Genomic DNA, 21,072 nt, shown 5'->3' on the forward strand with positions numbered 1-21,072 from the left:
CTTGCCAGGCAGTGAGGAGTCTCTCTGTGCACAGGATTGTGCAGGTTCCATCTTCAAGGACATCACAGGGCAACCTCTCTTCTGAACACACTGACGTGCAGCCCTTTATTGAGCACCTCCTATGCACCAATTACTGGGAAGTAAGTCCTCTACAATGTCATCCCCGATTCCCATAACTACCCTGCAAGATCAGATATAAGGACAGTTGGCTCAGGAAGACACAGAATCTTGTCCAAGGTCACACAGCCAGACCTGTCTGTATTACAGCTATTGCCTCTCCTGTAGGAGACCAGTTCCCAGATCCCCAGCACTGCCCTCCCCACCAAGAGAGAGCCAGCTTTGGTTCTGGGCAGGCCTGTGGTCTGTGGGACAAACTTTTCTGGGGACATCTTTTCCCCAGGGGGATAGTGCTAAGGCATACAGCATAGATTCTCAACCCCTGAAACCCACCTCCCCAAAGATCACAGGATCTCCCTCTCTCCATTTGCAGGGGGCTAACAGAGGGTCTCCCTTGTGGAATGCCACATGTACCAAGGGGTATATGACTGGCTGAGGCTTGAATAGCTAGAAGGCAGAGCCTAGCTTGGACCCAGATCTGTCTGAATTCAAAGTTTTCCATCTACCATACTGTCTCTCTGTAATTCATCCCGAGCTGTTTCCCCAGAGATCTCTAAAGCTTGTGTTTTTGACCCTGTAAACCTCTCAGTTCCTCTGCTGGTTAAACAGGGAGCCAATCTGGGGCATTCTCAGCTGACATCTTCCAACTCTGAAAGGCCCGGGATGCTCAATGCCTGTACCTGCCACATGTGAATGTATCTGGGTTTGACCCGAACATCTGTTTCTGTATTTACCAAAAATACTTTGGCCCCATTTGAGCTATGTGCTTTTAGGAACAACAAAAACAGAATGGGGGTGGAGTGGGGAGACACAGAGGGAGAAAATAAATCAAGACAAAGTCCAGGCAGGAACGGGCAGAGGGAAGATGCTTGAAGGTCATCTACAGAAAGCCCTGGCCTTTCTTCCCAGAATCTGGTAACACAGCTCCTCTGGTTGCCATGAGTGGGCCCTGATTCTGCAGGGTCTGCTGTCTGCTCCCAAGGAGTACTCATGGGAACCCAGCCACCTTGCCCTGGCCCAAGGCTGTCTGCCCTGGTCACAAGTTGTGACAAACCGCAGCTCCCAAGCCCTCTGGTCAGGTGGCTGCTGGGAAGCTTCCTGTGGCACCTGTTGCTCCCCCACTCCTGCCGGCCCCACCGCTGGGGTCTGCTGAAATTAGAAGAGGCAGTCGGGAAGTCATCAGCCCCCACATGTGGGTGTCAGATTGCTGCTGCTGACTAACTTAGAAAGTGAGATTTCTAAAAATGACACTGGCAATGGGGCAGGGGTGGGGGGCACCTTGCTGTGAGTAGAGCTGGGGGGAGTGTGGGGGCAGGCAGGGGCTTCCGGCACCGGCACCGGCTTTCTTCTTGGCTCAGGTCCCTCACTCCGCCCCCAACCCCGACCAGCAAGACAGCCCTTTCCTGGGAATGGACAATGGGAGAGGTTGGTCCAACCAGGAATAGAAAGAGCGGAGGAAGGGCCTGGGAGAGAGGAAGGCAGGGAGGGCCCCAGAGGGCGGGCTGGGGCCTGAGGGATCACAGGAAGAGCAACTCTGCAAGGAAAAGGAAAGGAGAGGCCGAGGTTCTGGGAAGGGACATACACCAAAACAACGTAGTGGAGGAGTGGGGGAAGGATGGGGACAAGGCCACGAGGAGAGGGGCCAGCAGAGGCTCCCAGTCGAGGAGGAAGTACAGTAGGCCTGCAGTAGGGGAAACACGAATTGGGTGCCTCTCCCAGGAGCCCAGCATCATGCTGCACACACACCCCTCCCCTCAGGCCCTCCCTGATGGTGGTGCTGGAATGGTGGCCTGAGGGTCCGCTCAACCTCCAGGGCTGTTGTGACCACTCTAGGTTGTCGCCCTGTGGGGAGAGATCTGCAGCTTAAGGGAGAGAACAGGTCTGAAATAGCCTCACAAAGATAGGTCAGTGAAAAAGGGAAGAAAGAGAGTGTCCAGGGCCCCATCCTGCTACTAAGTGCCCCACAGAGTTCTTGCCCAAGCAGCCCCCCAATTTACTCAGACACTGCCCAACCCCAGACAGTCCAAAGTGGACAAAGATGGGCAGTTCAACCTGCATGCCTCTGCCTGCTTGCACTGGCCAGTGGAGTTTTTCCTCCTCTGGGCTGTGGTGTTAGCTCCCGGGAGCTGCAAAGGGGCAGGGCAGTCAACTTGGACCCAAAGAGCATGGATTTGGGAGAAGAGAACCAAGAGTCTAGATACAGGGGTTGGTGCCCTGGTTCCTGGGGGACAGTGAGTGAGTCCTTTTTCCCTTTGAAATGCAAATTCTGACTGTCACTCTGGGATGAGCCCAAGGTTCCGCACCCCTACTGAGCGCCCCAGTGATGCAGACCACACACCCAGGTGCAGGTGCAGGGCCTACCAGGTGATGTTTTAGATCCCTTCTAATTCTGAAAGTGGCCCAGCCAGAAGCCCACTCTTTTTTTTTTTTAATGTTTATTTTTGAGAGAGAAGCATGAGCAGGGGAGGGGCGGAGAAGCCGTGGGGGCAGGGGGGACAGAAGATCTGAAGCAGGCTCTGTGCTGATAGCAGAGAATCTGATGTGGAGCTCCAACTCATGAACCGTAAGATCATGACCTGAGCCGAAGTCGGACGCTTAACAAGCTAAGCCACCCAGGCGCCCCCCAAGAAGCTCATTCTTAACACTCAGTACCCAGAGTCCAGTTATACCACTGATTTCCAGCAGCAGATCTAAAATCCCAAACTAGCTTCTAGAACATCACAGCACCACCCCCTACCTCCCTGATGCCCCCTCCCTTCTCTGTGGTGGTGATACAACATGTGCTACAAAACTGTGACATCAGCTTGCCGTCACATTCCTGAATATGTTAAGGAAACAAAGCAATTATGGGTTACAAGTATGCTACTAGGTCTCCTGTTGGTTATTACAGCATCTTGGGTGCCCTCCATTAGTGCAGATAACGAACCTTCATGGTCTAATCCGTGGGCCCATTTTGACAACTGAGCTCAGAGATGCAAACCAGCTATGCAAAGCATGAGAGCTGGAAGCGGAACTGTGGCCCTAGCTTGGAGTCCAGCCCGGAGCCCACAGAGTACCGAGCCCCAGTCTGCAGGGCTATCTCATTAAACTGGGTCATAACAATCTCAGTCCATTACAGGTACTCCACAGAAGTGCTCTGAACTTGAACTGGGTCAGGCTGTATTGGTTGGGACTGTGTTGACCACAGACTGGAGAGACAGAAGGGAAATGATGATAGGTTTGGAAGAGGCTCCCAAGATGCCCACCCACAGCACAGCTTTCCTTCCCCACGGGAGTTCTGGGCGGCGAGCTGCTAGCCTTCCCCACACCACAGTCTCCTCTCTGGCTTTGGCCTCTTTGGAGTTTGGTCCTCCAAAGAGAGGGTGGGGAGAGGATGTGAGCAGGGTTTCCAGCTCCCAGGCCCCCACCCAGAGAGAAAATACACAGAGGGAGGGCTGGGCATTCCAGCAGTGGCCAGAAGGGAAGTCTGAAGTGGGGCTGTGCCTGCCCAGAGGGCACAGGGAGGAGCAGTCTGGAGCCTCGAGGCCCCTGGGGATGGCCTCCACCCTGAAGGACAACTGGCTGGCGGGAACAGTGCCGGAAAGCCCCCAAGGCTGGGCAACCCAAGGGATGAAGGGTCTGCGGGGAGAGGTTAGGGGTGCCCCCTTGGAAGGGGGTGGCTGAAAGTTTCCCATAACAAGAGAGGCTCCTGCCAACCCTTACAATCCCTACAATCTAGGATGGACTGTTCAGAGATTCTTTCTGAGCAAAGGAGTCCTCACTTGTGAAAGGGAGGAAGAACCTTGTCTTAATGAAGAATGATTTCTAATACCCAAGAAATTGTTCAGTCTGCTGAAATGGACTCTATTTTAAATGCTTAATGAATCTTTTCTTGCCTTGGGGTCAGCCAGCTGAGATAAGAAATTTTTGCCTGGAGATGCCTACAGAGAAAAGAACTGTCAAATGCCCCAGAACATGAAAGGGCCTGACTTTGGTGGGAACTTTTCCTGGGCCCAGGAAACAAAGAGGTATCTTGGGATAAGACTAGCAATTGCCACACACCCTGAGTAAGGCTTTATCCCAGTCACTATTCTAAGCCCTTTAAGTATATTAGCTCAGAACGATCCTACAAGATAGGTGCGTTTTTCAGGTAAAGAAATCAAAGCACAGAGGAGGCTAGATTCAACCCTTGGCTGCCACTGCTGGGGTCAGTGCTCACTCAAGGATGCAGGGAGCCTGGGAGGGGAGCCAGGAGCATGAGCTGGTCAGGCTGGGGCCCCGACTGAGGGGGCTACAGAGTCTCCAGTGGCTGCTCACAGCTCAAAGGAACCCTGAGAGGAAAATCGGGCCTTCTTATCTCCTAGGGTAAAGGAATGCACTCTCCCGCCAGGATAAGTGGCTGTTTTGACAGGAAATCTCCACCCTGGCTGTGGGTTCCACCCAGCCACCACTTACTCCTTCTGGCCGTCCTGGCCTCTGACATCCCAAGTCCCATCCTGCTTAAACTCCAGGCCCAGAGACCCCGAAATAATCCTAACCCAACTGGTAGTCCCCCGAATGGGCTGTTCCTACACAACTCTAGCCCCTTTGGCCGTCAAGAGTTCTGACCTTCCCTAGTCTTGCCTGGACACCCTCTCAGGGGCAGGCAACTGAGAAGGGGGGTGGGGGGTAAGAGGTTAAGTGGCCTCCTGCAGGGGGTTGTCAGCAAGACAATCACAGTTGTGTCAGCAAGCCCACCCTCCTGCCAGGCACTCTGCTGGAAATACTCAAATTCCAAGACACCCCTTCCTCTCCCCACTTCTACAGCCATAGGTACCTCTTTCCCACCACACGCCCGACCCAAAAAAGAAAGGAAGCAAATGTTCTCTTAGAACTCCATAGCAGAAGATTCAGCATCATAGGACCATGAAATGATAGTGCCACAGAGGCCTTTAGCCTCAAATCCATTTTACAGATGGGAAGGCTGAGGCCTGAAAAAGAACCCCGCACAGTTAACGGCTGGTCAGGCCAGACCAGGACCCAGTGTGGCCAAGCCCCCAACCAGAGTGTCCGGTAGGTCCTCACAGGTCCTGTGACGGCACTCATCTCTCTGTTGTCCCTGCCTGGCTACCTACCAGGTGGGGGCAAGAACCGTGCTGTCTTATTTCCTGGTGTGTCTCCAGTGTCTAGACCCAGGAAACATACAAAACCCATAAAATATTAATAATTAACAATGGAAACAACCCAAATGCTCACCAACAGATGAATGGATAAACAGAATGTGGTATGTCCATACAACATAATATTATTCAACCATACAAAGGAATGAAATACTGACACATACTGCGGCATGGGTGAACCTCAAAAACATTATGCTAAGTGAAAAAAATACAAAAGGACAAATATGGTAAGGTTCCACTTATATGAAACATCTAGAACAGGCAAATTCATAAAGACAAAATAGAATAGAGGTCACCAAGGGCTGTGGGGGAGGGATGGGTAGTTATTGCTTAATAGACATAGTTTCTTAGAAGCAGAAAGTCATCATGGTTGCACAACGTGAGGAATGTAATAAATGCCACTGGATTGTACATTTAAAAAATGGTTGAAATGGCAAATTTTATGTCACATATGTTTAACCTCAATAAAACATAAACAAGTCACTTGTTTCCACAGTGCCCCCTGCAGGGACCATCATTGTATCCCTGTTTCTGGCCTGGGCTCCTCTCTGCTTTGCAGATGCAGAAATAGAGAATAAAGGGAGCTTCCTGGCTGCAGCTTTTCAGAAAGTGAGGGGCAAAGCCCCAGGTACGAACTATTCCTAGCGGTGGACGCCTCTGGCAAAGGTATGGGAGCTCAGCTCTTGCTGAGTGGAGCCACTCAGTGAGCCATCTCATCGCCATTCCTATGGGCAGATTTTAGGAGAAAGCACCATATTCTCAGGAGCTTTGGCAGAAATCAGGGCTCCCTTTGCTGACATCGAGAACCTATGGAGTTTTATTCGCCAGTGGTGGGGAGTAGGATGGGGGATGGGGGCAGGGATTTGAGGCAAAGCTGTCAAGATGCACAGAATGCAGTTTCTCAATAACACCCATATCCAGCTCCCACCCAAAACTACAGTAAAGTCAAGGGCACTGTTATCCCAGCCTTGCTTTTAGCACATGATCCCACTTTCGAGAACCTCACAGTCACTATGACCTCAGGCCTGGGAGCAGTTGACACAGGTCCCACTTAATGAGAACTGGCCTTAAATGGATATGCCTTTACCCAGGGCTGCCCTGGGCTAGTGCCCATGCTGTGTACACACCTCCCTCCAGGGCGGCTGCCAGGGATGCTCTCCTCTCAGCCCCTCAGTCTTCTGGCTCTGAGAAGGGCAAGCGGGGCAGGGCACCTGCCACCTTCCCAGGTTGCTGAAGCCCCAGAGAGGATGCAGTTTGGTTTGAGTGTGTTCCTTGATGGCAGGTTTCTTGGTCTGCGTGTTCCTTTGTAAGCCTTTGCATGCCTTTCTGCAGGGACAGTAAGGTGTGTTCATACAGTCCCCCCAACAGATTAGGAGCTCCTCAAAATCATGAACAAGTTCCCTCCTTTCTCAGGATCCTCTCCTCATCCCCAGATGGATGCAATAACTGGGGGTGCTCAGTGGGAAGGGGCAACCATATATCCTGGCTGGGCCGGTCCCAGCTCACACCTGTTGCCTGAGAGTATTTTTCAGTAGAGCCCAGGAAGTGTTCTGATGACCGGCTGACCTGGGGGGCAGGGGAGGCACGATAGGGCAGAGAGCAAAGACAAGGGAGGAAAGAGGACACTCCTCTAGGCAGAACTAGGTTGGAGCCTGTTACAAATGCAGAATCTCAGCTCTCTCCTCTCCCCTCCCCACCCCCACACCTGCAGAATCAGAATCTTCATTTTGACAAGATCCCCAGATCTTGAAGCTAGAGAAGCTTGGAGTCGTGGAATATAACCCAGGGACCCCCAGGGACATACGTGTCCAGGAAAAACAATGATAGTGATAATAATGTATTGAGCACCCACTTGGTTCCAGCTACCACACCGGACCTCTTACCACTTTGCGCCAGCTACAACACTCGTACGTTATCGTATTTTATGCTTTGACAATCCAGCAAGGTAGGCATTGTGACCTGCTCTTCAGAAATGAGGCAGGCAGTCAGAAAGTCCATGCCACAAATTATAGGCTAGCTGGACTCTGAACACCGGGTCTGACTCGAAAGCCACGGCTCTGACAACTGTTGTAAGTATGATGCGGTGTTTCAAATTGGGCCAGCAGTTACAGCCACTTGTCAACTCTCTACAGGGCCTAGAAATCCACTGGCAAGTGCAATGAATTCCAGGGGCTGTTCCATTGCCCGGTGCTGGCCCGAGCACCTGTGTGCTGGGGTTGGGCCAACGCCGTGCCAGAGGGCTCACTATGTCTTCAGAAACAGTCTCTGAAGATGAACACGCATGGCCCAGCCCCCAGTGAGCGTTAAGATCTGTGACTGGAGCGACAAATAAATTAGATGGTAAGCAGGCCTGGGGCCACTTCTGCCACAAGCTCAGCAACTTCTAGCACTGGCCTCCCCGGGGCCAGAGTGAGGGTAAAGGGGAGGCTCACACAGGGCCCCATTCTATAATCTTCAGATGTCTGATTTAGGGCTTCATCTACTGCCAGCCCCCAGGAGGCAGCACCTTCCTGCCAACTGCTCCCGTGGCAAACCCCACATTCCCCTCCAGCCAGCGTTCAGAGGCTCCCCAGGCCACAAAGCCAGGCCCAGTCACAGACCCCGGCTCTCAGCTGGTCCTCTCTGCACCACCTACCCTCAGCCTGGGACCGTCTGTCTGGTTCTGTGTCTATATAGGTGGTCACCTCATTCCCCACCCGAATGTGAGCGACGTGAGGGCACATTTCCCTGACTTTGTCTCTCACAGACCCACCGCAATCCAGCAGGTGCCCCCCAAATGCCTGAGCTAGGAAGTGCCATTATTAGCTCTTCTACAGAACCACGCAGGGTATTCTGCCCACTCCCCACAGCCAGAGGACACTTCCGTGTGCAGGGAGAGGAGCTGGGGGCACAGGCGGGACACACATGCTAGCCCATCCCTCAGGGTGTCACCCTCCACTTCCTTGGAACTCCCAGCTGTTCAGGGCTGAGGCAGCAGGCCCGTCAGTGTGAAAGAGCCCTCCCAAGCCAGTGATTTCATGCTTCAGGCATTTATCCCCAGAACTGGCCAGGGAGCCCAGCAGGCCAAACCCCCTCCTGCTCACAGAGCCAGAGCAGACACAAGGGTAGAGCTGGACAGTGTTAGCTCTCACTTCCTTCTGCAGCCTTGACTGTGTTCCCATGGCCTCCTCAGTCTAAAGGTTGCTTCTCTGCCTTCCACAGTCAAAGCCAACAAATGAAAATAATCACTAGTGGGAGCTGGGCGGGAGTACCCAGGATTCTGGTCAATCACTCTTCAACTCAGAACAAGAGGAAGGCCTGCGGCATGTCTGCTCCTGCCCTCCTCCAGCCAAGGATGAGTAAGTACTTCTGCCCACAGAAAACCTTCAATATATCAAAGGCCAGATCCAAAAAGCCAGGAATTCGGGTACCTAAGGTATAATTTTCTCCCCCTTCCAAAGAAATCTTAAATATTCAATTCATCTAGTTTTAAAACCAAGAACCACCAACATGAAATGTTATTCTATAGGTAGAACAAATAAAAGAGCATATGCTCTCTTCCTAATTAGGGCAGCAAGGGAGAGGAGGAGAGAAGGAATGGACAGGAGGAGGGATGGCACAAGATCCAGACAGGGCAGAGAGTTCAAGAAAGAAAAAAGAACACTGGGGAAGAAAACCAGAGAGATACAAGCCTAAAAGAAGGAGTGAGGCAGGAAGGAAAGAGGAGACAAACTAGGTAAGTTTTGAGAAATGCTGAAGGTCACGGTTTGCTGTTGGCTCGGAGTGCTCAAGTTCAGAAATCCTTACCAGGACATGAGCCTTTGTTTACAATTCTCCCCAGTTCTAACCGTTAAAAATTCCTCTGTTTGAATCCTTAATCTTTCCCCTTTCTGAGCTAACCATGCCTTTAAGAACCTGGCACTAGTTCTGGACCCTCTCCTAGAAAAATATATTTTTTTACATAAGATTTTGCATGCAATTTCAGGGGCTTGTGGACCCTAAGATACAACCGCTTCCTCTGAAATGTCCACTTTGATTGGGAGACCCGTAACAGCCAGAGAGAAAACATCCCAACTGCCAGATTAAACTCAAACAAGGGCAGGATGTGTTGAATCTTACGCGTATACAAGCCATCATATCAAGCTTTTAATAACACCATTGGCTCCTTGGACCTTAACATCCTTCCCTGGTTACCACCCCAATAATGGTACTAGAAGCAAGGCTGGTTACTTGAAGGGGCTAGCTGTGTGTTTGGATGGTTAAAAGGTCTGCCTTTGATGGAGGTAACAATCTATTTACCTGGAAATTAACCTTTTAGAGATCAATGGGATTATTAAATTACCCACAGGCAGTAGGTCCCAAATCTGAATGTGCATTAAAAATTACCCTTGTGCTGGGGTGCCTGGGTGGCTCAGTGAGTTAGGCGTCCGACTTCGACTCAGGTCATGATCTCGCGTTCTGTGAGTTCGAGCCCTGCGGCAGGCTCTGTGCTGACAGCTCAGAGCCTGGAGCCTGTTTTGGATTCTGTGTCTCCCTCTCTCTCTGACCCTCCCCCATTCATGCTCTGTCTCTCTCTGTCTCAAAAATAAAAAATTACCCTTGTGCTGATTTAAAATGCAGATTATTAGTTCAAAATTTGATAGTCTGATTCAGAGTGTTTTTCTAATGAGCTCCTAGGTGATTCTGATGCAAGCAGTCCCCAAACCAAACTGACACACTGTTCTTTAAAAATTGCAAGCCTGGGAGGATGGGTTTCTGGGCCAGCAGATAAGCAGATTCCCTGCTCATTGTAGTGTCCTCATATACCAGGGGCAGGACTAAGCACATATGCAAGGGAACTTACTATGTGACTAGGTTTTGACCACTGCATCAGAAAGGCTACCTTTACAAGGTAAGAAAGGATAGGAATAAGGCAGGATATAAAAAGTATAGTGCCAGGTGAAACTCTCCAAGGGCCTTATGGCAGTGGTTCCTAGATCTGTGGGCACATGAAGAATCACCTGGAGTATACTTCTTACAATTCAGATTCTCAGGCCTCGGGCTACTGGGAAATATACATTTATACCAGTAACAAGATTCCCTAGTTGTTCTGACACACATACAGGTATAGAAACTTTCTTGTTTATGGTATCCATAGGCCCAAGCTTATGTTGATCAAGATACAAGACCATTATACAAGACAATTATTGCAAAAATGCTTTGAAACACTAAAATGCCCTCAAAATTCTCCAGCAAAGAACAGTGAACATTACCAGGGTTTCCTTCTTGTCTCTTTTTCTTTTCCTCCTCCCCCTCCACCTTCTTTTTCAGGGGGGAAACCAACTAGAGGAGGTGGGCCACGCTAAATGCCCGGAATGGGTTCCAGATGTTGAAGATTTTGGCCTCTTGGCCTGACTGTCCCTCCCTTACCCTGGAGTACTATACAAATATTATCATTTTCTGGCTGTGCAGTGACATGAAAATGGCTGGGAGGCACTAGGTCCGTGTCAAAGAAACTTATACAGGGAGAGAGAATCCTCTTTGGTCCAGAAGAGAATGCCGAAGCATTTTCTGATCTTTACAAGGTGGAACTTCCACAGAGGAAGGAAACCATCATGTGTCCAAACTGATCCACACCAGGCTTGGCATGTGATTGGGGGTTGGGAGGAGGCATCCAGAGAAATGCTGCAAAGACGGCCCCGTTTCAGACTGCTGGACAGGGAGGTCCCCGCACAACACGCTGCAGCTCCTCCACCCTCGGACAGGACATCGTGGCAGTGAGACAGCCCCACCCTTGTCTAGAATCCCCCTAATGGCCAGGTACTCCTTTTTACTGTATTTCCTCAATTTGACTCTGATTTTTTTTTTTCATTTTGATTTCCTGAAACTTGGATATCTTACAATCAACATGTAGACTTAAGGTGATCTTTTTTTCCACCTGAAAATTTAGTGTGTCTCAAACTTGATGGTGTTTTAAAATTGAGAAAATAAGGTTTACCACCTCATTTAACCCTGAAGCAAGCTGTGAGGCAGGTATCATTGTTCTCTTTTTTCCAGATGAGGAAACTGAAGCGCAGACAGAGTTCACAGAGCGAGGGAGCGACAGGGCCAGGACTGGAAGCCAGTCTTTCGTGCCTCCTTCCCAACATTCTGTGAGCACATTTAAGGGTCTGAAAAATGGCTTCCACCCGAGTTACTGCAATGCAAGAAAGCAAAAAGTGATTTTCCTCTGACTTCAAATAGAACTTGGAGAAAAAAATGGAAAAATGGATAGGGTTTGTTTGGTTGCTATTGTTTATTTTAGACCATAACTGAAGTTTCTTTATGACTTTAGGAACTTAAGACTGCACCATACAGAGAACTATTCCTTTTTTTTTTTTTTTAATGTTTATTTACTTTTTTAAGAAAGAAAGAGACAGAGCACGAAGGGGGCGGGGGGCGGGAGGGGCAGAGAGAGGGAGACACAGAATCTGAGGCAGGCTCTAGGCTCTGAGCTGTCAGCACAGAGCCGTGCGCGGGGCTCGAACCTAAGAACTACAAGATCATGACCTGAGCCGAAGTTGGACGTTTAACAGACTGAGCCACCCAGGCATCCCCAGAGAACTATTCTTATAATGATCACATCTGGCATGTTTAATTTAAAATGGTCCTCAATGGAACAACAATTATCAATTTCCTGCTTGAATTTACTATTTTATTTACTTTTGAATGTTTCTAATGATTTTTGGCAATCAGGATTTTAAGGTGTTGTACCTTAAGATATCTAGCATTTTCTGTCAGCTTGTGAGGAGCAGGAAAAAATTTAACAGAATAAATCATCATCAAAACAATAAAACCAAAATGTTGTTCTCCATAATATTCAGGAAGTGCTCATTTTCTTGAAATCAGCAGGGAGGTGGGTGGGGAGAGAACCCTCCCCCATATACACACATACATAAACTCAAAGAAAACCACAGCCACTATTGACATATAATATTATTTCTAATTCTTAAGAAATGCCCTTCCAGGGAGGCATTTATTTCCATTTTTCAGATGAGCAAACTCAGAGGGTTTCAGTGACTCGCCTGCCATCGCATAGCTTATAAGAAGCCTGGGTTCTGGTAGCACTAATCATAAAAACACAGGGGCACCTGGGTGGCTCAGTCGGTTAAGTATCCAACTTCAGCTCAGGTCATGATCTCGTGGTTCCTGAGTTCCAGCCCCACATCGGGCTCTGTGCTACAGCACAGAGCCTGCCTCAGATCCTCTGTCCCCCTCTCTCTCTGCCCCTCCCCAGCTCGTGCTTTCTCTTTCTCAAAAATAAGTAAACATTAAAAATGGTGATAATAAACAAATAAATAAATAAAAGCACATATTATTGCCATTAACAATGACCTTCCCTAATCATCTCCATAGTTCATGAGGTAGGGACCACACCTATTTTATTCTCCACTGTATTCTGGAGCCTGACTCCTGTCACCCAATAGGCTTCCATAGCTACTGCCTGGTGGGTGGATGGAAGGAAGACAGAGGGAGGCTGAATGGAGTAAGTGTGCAGTGTGCTGGCCCCCTAGGCAGGCGCTCCTTCCACCCTTCCATTCCACTTGTCTGGAGTCTGTGCTCTGACAATCTGTTTGATCGGCTTCATTCTCTACAACTGGTATCACACTTCCATAAGCTGCTCTGATTTGTGTTCTCTAGAACTATGTCCATCTCCTTATTGGAGCCTGATCTATTCTGGTTCCTTTCCCAGTCAGTCGCTCAGCAAAGCGTAACTGACAGCCAGCCATGTGTCAGGTCCTTTCTAAGGTGCTGGATAGAAAACGGGGTAAGGTGCGCTTCCTGTCCTTGGGGCTCTTCCAGCCTGAAACAGTGACCTCTGTACTCTCTGCTGAGCTCTGCGTCCCTCAGCACTTTCTGCAACTACCTGCCAAACTCTCTTGGCCTCCACCAGCACTTCTGCTGTTTCTTTTGGTTTTTTTTATAAATTAAAAAAAATTTTTTTAACCTTCATTTATTATTGAGAGACACAGAGAGAGCATGAGCATGGGAGGGAGAGACAGACAGAGGAGGAAACACAGAATCCAAAGCAGGCTCCAGGCTCCGAGCTGTCAGCACAGAGCCCGACGCGGGGCTCAAACTCACAAACTGCGAGATCATGACCTAAACTGAAGTCAGACACTCAACCAACTGAGCCACCCAGGCGCCCCTGCTATTTCTGATGCTTTGTTTTGTTATTTTTGCAGACATAGGAGGGCCCAGTTGTGATTCTACTCTCTGTCTTTTAGCGTGTTCTTGTACTTTTTCACTTAGGCTATGTTTCACGTGCTGGCAGGCAGCATCATACAAATTCTTTGAGTTCTGAGATGGGTATGACCGGAAGGAGCCACCTGGGGAGTGAAAGAAGCCCCCTGTCTTACAGGTGAGGAAACAGAAGGTACACAGCCCACCCCAATCGCTAGTGGAGCTTCTGCTCTTGCCAGTGTCCTTCCGTGGCACCTACCATGCATACCAGTAGATGAGGGGTTGGTTCGGAAAGGGACCACAGCCTGCTGAGTTCTAACAAATGATGAATCGAAAATCAAGTTCTTTTATGAGGCAACTGAGGTAGGGTCCTGGCCCAGAGTGCACAGGCAGTGGTTGAGGGGACTCTGGCCAGAGATCTCCCAGTGCCAAACGCTGCAACCATGGTTCCCATTCCACTCGACTACTGAACAACTTCCCAGATGCATTTTAAACATCACGCTGTAAGTGTGCTGCTTATTTAACAATTCAGTCAACAGCATGGCTAGGAGCAGCATGAGTTTGAGGGTTAAGAAGGACATGGACCCTCAGGTCAGACTCTGGCTTCATGGCTTACTAGCTGCGTGGTCAGGAGCAAGACAACCTCTCTGAACCTCAGTTTTCTTATCTTTACGGCAAGGACAATAACAGCGCATTGACCCCACAGACACCGTAAGGATAAATTGAGATAGATGATGCCCAGTAGAGTGCCGGCACGTGGGGAGTATTGGATAAACATTAGCTACTATGACCTTCCTTGGTCACTATGCTCTCTTCAGATTTTATATTCAAGAAATCTGTAGCAAGCAGTTTGACCCACTACTTTTTGTCTCTTAATAAATTATTTCACTTTATTTTTTTTTCTCTACTTACAAGCAGAAATATACTTAGTGTTTCCAAAAGTATTAATTGTTTCTGGGCCATTCAGTAAAGAAAGTCAGGCAAGGGTACAGGTATGAGATTTCTAATGTACCAACTGATATAGACATGCAACATTAAAATCTGATGGCCTATTAGAAACAAGTTTGGAAGTAGTAAGAGTGGAGTAACAGTTTGGGAACCACTTCATCATTAAGTTTTCTCCTGCAAAAAAACAAAAACAAAAACAAAAACAAAATACCTTCATAATGCAGTATTTTCACTTCTTCAGAAAAGTAACATCAATTCTTGGAGTAGCCCAGGAAGTTTTTCCCTTCACATCTCTAGATCCAGTGTTCAGGGTGAAAGAGACTATGTTCTGGGCTGCAGACTTGTGAGGCAGACCTTATTTGCACATGCGAATGATAGCCATCTAGAGCACTAATGTGGGCCTGGGGGTAAGCAGGGACCCCAGCCCCGCCCAGGTTTCTCGCCTGGTGCCTGATTAGGGAGCCTACCATCCACCAGGAGAGGATGTGTGTGAGAGAGACTCAAAACACCACGCACGTGAAACCGCGCAAATGAGCTCAGTTCGGAGAAAGCATTAGTCACTGACTCGTGGATGGGGCAGGTCAACACTCAGGGGAGGAAGTCAAGTGCGTGGGTTTGGGTGCCGGGCGCTGCGGCCGGGTGCTTTCTACAAAGCATCTCAGGTGGCCAGGTTAGCAGCGCAGTCACCGCGTGGCTTTTATGTGTGCGTGCATTCACACAGCCAGTGGTGTGGGGTAAAGCAAATACTTATGGCAGAATCTGGGGAGTTTTCTTATTATTTTGGATCATAGACTAACAAGAAACAAAACAATCATGGCTCTCGTGGTTAAAATAAATTTTATTTGCTTGTGTTTAAGGAGTGTGTGTTCCTGATGGTGGTGGTGGTGGTGGAGTGTACAGAGAGTGAGGGGTGGGGGGTGGAGGGAGGGGATGGAAACAATGAAGTGGTATTTAGAAACAAGAGAATGAGATCACAAAGCTGTTTTCCCAAATTGCATCTGGTCTTCCTTTCTACCCCACGGCTCCTGGCAGTGTAAGCTGGATGCTTGAGGCCCAGTCCCCTGCCTTTAGGATCTCCCCCTGTGCACCCACACTAACCCCAGGCAGGGCTCTCAAAGAGCCACTGGGAGTCTGTCACTTCCCTACTCAAAGGAAAAACCCACTGACCTTGCTCCATGTTTAGGATTTCTGTATCTTTAAACCTCCTGTGGAGTTCTAAAGTTATTCCTAGTTATTTTGTTTGTTTATCTGTTTGCTTTTCTAACTAGAAGGACTAAGAAAATCCTCAAGATAAGACATGTCATCAAGCCTATGTTTATATCACATTCCATCTGGGGCTTCTGAATGTTGCTACATTAATTTTAACTTTAAAAAGTACTATATATGGTGTGAGCCCAATTATGTAACAAAAAGGGGGATAGAAAAAAGCTATAAGGAAATAAACTTCATACTTCATATTTTAAAATTAAATATGTTATTCTTAATAAAAATAAATTAACACTATAATTTAGTATATACTATCTATTATGGACTGAATGCTTGCATCCCCACCTAACCCACACCCTCCCCTCCTCCCCCCCACCCCCAAATCCATATGTTGAAGCTCTAGAATGGCTATATTTGGAGACGGAGCCTATAAGGAAGTAATTGGTGTTAATAAGGTCATAAGGGTGGGGCACTGAGCAGATAGGATTAGTGTCCTTATCAGAAGAGACACAAGAGAGCTAGTGACTGCATACACTCTTTCCCAAACTCCCTACCTCTCTCTCTCTCTTCCTCTCTCCCTATCCTCTTCCAACCTGCACATGTGTACACACACACACACACACACACACACACACACACAGGCACAATGAGGGAAGACCATGTGAGGATACAGAAAGAAGGTGACCGTCTACAAGTCAGGAAGACATTCTTCATCAGGAACCAAATCAGCTGGAACCTTAATATTGGACTTCTAGCCTCTAGAACTGTGAGAAAATTAACTTCTGTTGTTTAAGCCCCAGTTTTTAAATTGGCTAGCTCCTCTTAGCCCATGGATGAATCCTGGCCGCTCTGTAGTGGACAATCCAGGAAACCCTTGATACCTGTCATACTTATGTCTTTTGAGAATATGAGTCATGAGAATTTATTTCTGCCCCAAGATTTCCTTGGAACCTATGGCCCTGCTTTCCTGGACATGTCTCTGAACCAGAGATGGCAGTATGAGCCAAAGGTGACTCCACAGCCTGGTCCTGAAGGAGTCCACCGTCCAAGAGATTCCCCAGGACACCCTATCCAACCAGGTGTTGTCTTGGCAAGAACGCACAGGGAGACTCTGAGAGAAGGCAGCAGGGGACAGCAGGTATCAGCTACCACTGTAATCTCAACAGAGAGACCAGCTAATGTTCTATTTCTCACCAAGGCAGATCTCTGGAGCACTGGGATCCACAGGGGTTACACAGCAGCCCTGAGTTTCCTGAGCTTCCCTCTGTCTCCTCAGGACATGGCTCTTCCTTGAACCTAAGGAACCTTATTTCCTTCTAGCTACCCCCCTCCACCCCGTGGTCCTATGCTCCAGCACACCTAACTTCCTGCGCTTTCTCAAAATTTTTTATACATTTTTCATCTCCATGTCTTCACATATACTGTTCCCTTTCCTTGGGATCACCCTGCCCAGTTTACCACCAGATGAGCTGCCGAGTAACCTCCACAGTCCATTCAAACGTCTCCCTCTCCTTGAAGACTTCTCTGACACTCCAAGGTAAAGGTCTTCCACCACCCCCTACCAGTGTGTTTTCCTTTACAACACGTACCCCACATCTGGTGATTATTTGGTTAGGGGAGAGACTGTACCTTATCCCTGTGTATAAACTAAACTTCTAGCATTGGGTCTGCACATAGCAGTGCTCAGAAAATGTTTTTGATTAACTGATTGCAGGGAATTGATTACAGAGAGGGAAATAAAGCTTGGGTGGGAGAGAGACAGAGACAAAGAGACAAAGGACAAAGGAAGGACAAAGTGGCAATAAAGGAGTCAGGGAAACACAAGGCGTCAGCAAGACACAACTTTAAAATGAACAGTGAAAAATCTTTTCAGGAATAAACGCATTTTCCCATTTCAAGCTAAGGTTTCATTTCTTTTTTTTTTTTAATGTTTACTTATTTTTGTGAGAGAGAGAGAGCAAGCAGGGGAGGGGCAGAGAAAGAGAGAGAGAGAGACAGAATCTGAAGCAGGCTCTAGGCTCTGGGTTGACAGCACAGAGTCCCATACGGGGCTCAAACTCACAAACTGCAAGATCATGACCTGAGGCAAAGTTGGACACTTAACCAACGGAGCCACCCAGGCGCCCCAAGCTAAGGTTTCATTTCTAAGTAAACTATTTCTCTGTTTATTTTCAATCCTAGTGAGCCCCAATGCCCGTTATAGAACCCTCTTTAGACAACTGAAGCGTTTTCCTTAGTCACTATTCCCACATATTTCAAGCACAGAGTCCTATTTTCCTCAGAGCAATACCTAAAACTTGTTTCCCTATAGGCTGCAAACTCTCCAAAATGGGGGAGGAAAGCTCGTACAGGTACAGTCATTTGGGAGGGTTTCCACAATGCTAATTTCACAGTTTCTGACTGGGATGATGAAGTACCACCACCTAAGGTCACACGTACTGGAGATAACAAGTAGTCACAAGTATTTATTGTGACCCCAGGTCACAAATCACATTGTGGCAATCCACCAAGAGAAAATGCCTTCTTCATATCTCTTCTACAGTATCATCCCAAGCAACTTCATAAACACTCAGAAACCTTATGTTTAAAAAATATTATTAAGGTTTTCACAAGTGGCTCCCCAAATCAGAGTACAATCCACACAGTAATTGTAGTCTTAAGGACAAGACCTCAGAGGCTGCCAGAGCAAGAGAGATAATTTCTTTTTTCTAGAGAAAAAAAATCTCTAATTTAAAAAAATGTTTAAACATGGTCAGTTTGTCATTTAAAAATATTAACACCAGACCTTTGGGGTAAGATGGCAGACTGAATATATGTACCTAATTTTGTTCCTTCCACAAATCCCACTAATACATAGTAAAGAGGGTTTTTTTGTTTTGTTTTGTTTTTAGTATCTAAATCCCTAAGTATGGGGAAAACGGCAACAACATTTTGGAAGCTGAAACACGCTGGGTGGTCCAGTGGTCCTGAGATCAGACCTGAGAAAATGGAATCTCAAACCAGCAAAGGGAAACTGAAAACCAACCTGATTTACCCCACAAAATTCTCCAAAGTCTCAGATGGATGGCACCAGGCGTCTGGCCATGGGAGAGGAGGTGCATTAAAACCAGAAGTCCAAGGCAGACTCTCTGGGAAGTCAGGCACCTGGTGCTTTCTGGCCAACAGAAGTCTGCAGCGTATTCACTCTCTGGAGACGGCAAACCAAGGACTTTGACTGGAGTGCCAGGCCCAGCTGAGAAAAATCGAGTCCATGTTTACTGAATACTGAAGCAGTGGTCCCCAACCCTTTCCCCCAACTCAGCTCTCATAGCAAGGGTGGCTTGACTCATCCTTCAGGCAGACTGGAAGATGCCTCTTTGAAGAAAGTGAAACATTTCATGAAGCACCTAAAAAGATGATCCTGGGAGAGGGTCCCCAATAGCTAGTGTACCCAGACTAAACTGACCAGACCCAGCTATGAGCTCAGACTTCCAATTGGCCTTTTCTCCCTACTCTTACTCTGGAGCAGAAAGCCAAGAATGACCAGATATCTGATAAGTCCCTCTGATAGGGATGATAAAGACCCAAACAAAAGGAAAAGGTCAGCTTAAAGGAAACAGAAACTTTGCAAAGATAAGAAAACTCTGAAAAATATATCAACAAATACTCTGAGGGCTACAAGAAAGTATTGCATCCTTGAAGCAAACCAAAAAAAAAAAAAAAAAAAAAAAAGGATGTCATTAAAACAATAAAATGAAATGTAACAATCAAAAAACTAAGAAAAAGGTCTTGATTATTAAAAACAGTTTAGCAAAATAAAAAAATTGATTGAAGGCATACAAGACTGAGTTAAGGGAATCCTCAGAAAGTGAAGATAAAAATAGGTAATAAAAAAAATCCAATATCCAAATAGTAAAAGTACCAGAGAGAACAGAAAGTGTAGAAAAATATCACCACTGAAATAATTCAAGATGATTTCTCAAAAATGAAAGATACATTACCAGACCAGAAACGGCCCACCCAGTGCCCAGCATAATGTAAAGAGAACCTCATGTTCGTGTATCGTTTTGAAATTTCAGAAAACCGGGGACAAAAAGAACTTCCTACTAGTTTTAGTTACATGTAAAAGATTATGAATCAGAATGGACTGCTTAACAGCAATACTAGAAGCCAGGAGACAAGCAATCAGAAGTTTAAAAGAAAATAGTTTGCAACCTAGAATTTGACATCCAGCCAAACTATGGGTCAAGTGTGAGCACAGAAAAAAGAATTTTCAGACACAAAAAGTCTCAAACCACTTCTCTCCCATGAGCTCTTTCTCAAGAAGTTACTGGAAGATAACCTCCATCAAGATGAGACAGCAAGGGCACCTGGGTGGCCTAGTCAGTTAAGCATCCAACTTCGGCTCAGGTCATGATCTCATAGTCCATGAGTTCGAGTCCCACATCAGGCTCTGTGCTGATAGCTCAGAGCCTGGAGCCTGCTTCGGATTCTGTGTCTCCCTCTCTCTCTGCCCCTCTCCCACTCGCACTCTGTCTTTCTCTCTCTGTCTCAAAAACAAAGTAAACATTTAAGAATTTTTTTTTTTTTTTAAAGATGAGAGAGCAAATCAGAATGACATTTCTGATGGAGATCCAACAGAGAGGGGAGATAAAGGAGGGTGAATAGAGATCCTGGGTGAACAACTCTGTACATGCATATGGGGTGACCTCCCAGACTGGAGTAATGGGACCAAGGACATGCTGAGGGCCCTCATCACCAAGCTCTCTGGAGCCCACCACACCTAGTTTTTAACCTGAGGTCAGAACACTGGCCTGAGCCTATCTCAGAATCTCATGTACTTGGTTCATCTTGACCATGAACTTGACCATGAAATTGCTGCCCTCACCTCTTCAGCCTACTCGTCACCCCATAGAACTGTTCTATTCGACCGACTGTCAATGGCTAAGGATGGTAATGAGGACCTCAGACGTAAAAACAGACAGCAGTTCTGTCCGCCAACACACCCCTCCAGATGTTTAGTACCTGACACATATTACAACCTTGGGAAAGTCAGGGACCTGAATAACCGAAAGTCAGATTACTCTGGTGAGGAAGGAAGGAGAAGCCCCTGGCGGAAAGCACAGGGAGCCCTTGAGGGAGCAACCTTCTATTTCCTAACCTGGGCACTAGATGACATTCTGCTGTTCTTTAACCAGCATGGATGTCTCAGACACTCTTCTATACACAATATATGTTTTAGAATGAAATAACTTAAGAAAGTAATTGTAATACAAATATTGGAAGCATTAATGTTTTTCCTCCTGTTTAGAGACCTCCCCTTCCATGTTCTTTCTCTGCAAAGTGATGTACTTCATTTTACAGAGAAAATCATAACTGTTTATATAATATGCTCATTTTGTGAGATGTGGGTATGCCTTCTGTAAAAACTTTGAGAATCTCCATTTTGCACTTTCACAGTGTCAGGCAAAAATTATATTACCTGGTAAAAAGTGGCGTGAAG

At 47.3% G+C, this 21,072-nt stretch overlaps 1 protein-coding gene and 1 long non-coding RNA gene across 2 annotated transcripts in view; one reads left to right on the plus strand and one right to left on the minus strand.

Annotated features, from left to right (window-relative positions):
- Positions 1 to 21,072, minus strand: part of SLC12A8 (solute carrier family 12 member 8) — a 144,349-nt gene that overhangs the window by 60,811 nt on the left and 62,466 nt on the right. The window lies entirely within an intron of this gene.
- On the plus strand, positions 8,490 to 19,240 carry LOC107181188. The gene is made up of 3 exons (XR_001512002.2): positions 8,490 to 8,593; positions 13,506 to 13,614; positions 18,482 to 19,240. It is a non-coding gene; the product is annotated as an uncharacterized LOC107181188 (long non-coding RNA).

This window comes from Panthera tigris, chromosome C2 (genome assembly GCF_018350195.1).
Source record: "Panthera tigris isolate Pti1 chromosome C2, P.tigris_Pti1_mat1.1, whole genome shotgun sequence".
NCBI lineage: Eukaryota > Metazoa > Chordata > Mammalia > Carnivora > Felidae > Panthera > Panthera tigris.